The sequence below is a fragment of the Penaeus vannamei genome, chromosome 8 (assembly GCF_042767895.1).
Source record: "Penaeus vannamei isolate JL-2024 chromosome 8, ASM4276789v1, whole genome shotgun sequence".
Taxonomy (NCBI): domain Eukaryota; kingdom Metazoa; phylum Arthropoda; class Malacostraca; order Decapoda; family Penaeidae; genus Penaeus; species Penaeus vannamei.
Window position 1 is genome coordinate 30,562,607 of NC_091556.1, and position 2,889 is coordinate 30,565,495.

General features: G+C 35.4%; 1 non-coding gene across 1 annotated transcript; it reads left to right on the forward strand.

The window, feature by feature from the left end:
* Positions 1-227: 227 nt before the first annotated feature.
* TRNAR-CCU (transfer RNA arginine (anticodon CCU)) lies at positions 228-299 on the forward strand. The gene has a single exon. It is a non-coding gene; the product is annotated as a tRNA-Arg (tRNA).
* Positions 300-2,889: the final 2,590 nt, after the last annotated feature.

Sequence of the window (2,889 nt, forward strand, 5' to 3'; positions counted from 1 at the left end):
AATAAATAAGATAAATAGATATCCAAGCAGAGGTAGATATATATAAAGGAGAGAAAGACATATGGAGAAAGATAGAGAGCGTGTATTTGGGCCATTCACACACACACACACACATACACACACACATACACAAAAACACACACACATACATACATACAAGGGCTTATGTGACACTGCCTGAAGCTAACGCCAAAATGCATTCAAATTTCTCTAGTAATTCAATGTAAGCCTCCGTGGTGGAGTGGAAAGCACGGTCGCCTCCTACGCGACAGGCTCGGGTTCGATCCCCGAGGGAGGCAACAATCGAAATTTTTAGTATCTTTCATTTTAGTTTGCAGTGTCATGAAATATAACAAAAGACCACTCTCTTTCTCTCTCACTCTCTATCTATCTATCTATCTGTCTATCTTTATCTAACTGTCTATCTATCTCTGTCTATCTCTATCTTCCTCCCCCTTTCTCTCTCTCCAACTCTCTATCCATCTATCTATCTATCTCCGTCTTTTTCTCCTCTCTCTCTCTCTCTTTCCTCTCTCACTCTCTATCTCCCTCTCCTCTCCCTCCCTCCATCTCTCTCTCTCTCTCTCTCTCTCTCTCTCTGTCTCCCTCTCCCTCTCTCTCCCTTTCCTCTCCCCACCCCCCTTTCTATCTATCTATCTATCTATCTACGTCTTCCGCTCCTCTCTCTTGCTCTCTATCTCTCTCCTCTCTCTCTCGCTGTCTCCCTCTCACCCTCCCTCTCTCTATCTATCTATCTGTGTATCTATCTCTATCCATCTATCTCCGTCTTTCTCTCCTCTCTCTCTCTCTCTCTTTCTGTTTTCCTCTTCTCTCTCTCTCTCTCTCTCTCTCTCTCTCTCTCTCTCTCTCTCTCTCTCTCTCTCTCTCTCTCTCTCTCTCTCTCTCTCTCTCTCTCTCTCTCTCTCTCTCTCTCTGTCTCTCTTTCTCTCTGTCTCTCACTCTCTCTCTATCTCTCTCATTCTATCTATCTATCTGAACACTAGGGTTGGGAGGGGTATTTATGCAACATGTGTGTGCATGTTCATTTGTGCGTGTGTGTGTGTGTGTGTGTGTGTGTGTGTGGGTGTGGGTGTGGGTGTGTGATGATACGTAACCGATGATGATTATGTATCAATGTTGATTCGATAATAATGGTGATATAATGGGTGGTGATCGTAATGAACACTAGCATAATAATGATAAAAAGTGTAAAAGAGGATTGCCAGTCTGTCAGACATGGAAAAAAACGAAGCCCCCGGTTGCAATATAAATTGTGTATATGTGCTTGTGCTATGTGCGTGCGTGTGGGCCATGTGCAACTCATGATTGTTCAATAAGAATTACACCCTTTTTTCTTGTTTTAGTGTAGGAAATCACTTTCGGTAAAATGGCTTACTTTGGAGAGAAATCTTTGCGAGGATTAGGCTACAGCATTTTTATTCCTTGAAAAAAGAAGTAAAAATGTCGAATCTTTTTTATTCTAATTTCCCACCGATATTGTGACATCCGCGAAAGAAATAGCAAAAACATAAATACAAATCAATTCGTTTCTCGCGTCTCCAAAACAAAAATAAAATATACTTGGTAGAAATGATAATGAACATGAACAGGTGGACCTCCGAGTTGCCTTCTTATTATCATTATCATTATCATTATTATTGTTATTATTATTATTATTGTTGTTGTTGTTGTTGTTGTTGTTGTTGTTGTTGTTGTTGTTGTTGTTGTTGTTGTTGTTGTTACTATAATTATTATTACTATTTTGTTGTTATTAATATCATTGTTATTGTTATTATCATTCCTATTATTCTGCTATCGTTATTATTATCATTATCATGAACACCATCATTTTCATTTTTACCATCATTATCTTCACTGTTATCATTATTGTTACTGTTGTTATTATTATCATTATCATTTTTATCATTATCATTATTATTATCATTATCATCAATACCATATCATTATCATTATCAACAATATTATTATCATTATCATTATCAGTGTTACTATTATTCCTATTATTGTCATTATTACTATCATCGTTATCATCATTATCGTTATTATCATTATTGTTATTATAAATATTGTTATCATTATTATTATTGTTATCATCACCATTGTCATCATCGTTATTAACATCATCATCATAATTATCATTATCATCATTTCTATTATTATTGTTTATTATTATTATTATCATCGTTATTATAAATATAATTATCTCTATTATCATCATGATCATTATCACTGATATTATCATTATTGCTTTTTTGTTTTCGTTATTATTATCATTCTTATTATTGTTATCATCATTATTGTTAGCATCGCCATTATCATCATCGTTATTAACATCATGAGCATTATTATCATTATCATTATCATTATTATCATTGCTATTATTATTGTTTTTGTTAATATCATTATTACTATTATTATCATCGCTGTGATTATTAATACCATTATCTCTATCATCATCATTATCATCCTTATGATTTCTTGTTAACTTCATACGTAAAAGTTTCAGAATGATTTTTCTCAGGTTTCAGTTGGGCCTTTGTCGCGAGAGCTGATTGGCTGAACGCAAGCCAATGAGAAGACTTGGATTAGGAAAGAAAGGCTTTATTAATCTTCTACGATGATTGCTATTCTTCATTCGCTTTATTTAAATCCTTCATTCGGTTTCCTCTACTCAGGTTTGTTTGAAATACAGGGTTGTTTATCACTGTCTCTCTCTCTCTTTCTCTCTTTCTCTCTTTCTCTCTCTCTCTCTTTCTCTCTCTCTCTCTCTCTCTCTCTCTCTCTCATTCTCTCTCTCTCTCTCTCTCTCTCTCTCTCTCTCTCTCTCTCTCTCTCTCTCTCTCTCTCTCTCTCTCTCTCTCTCTCTCT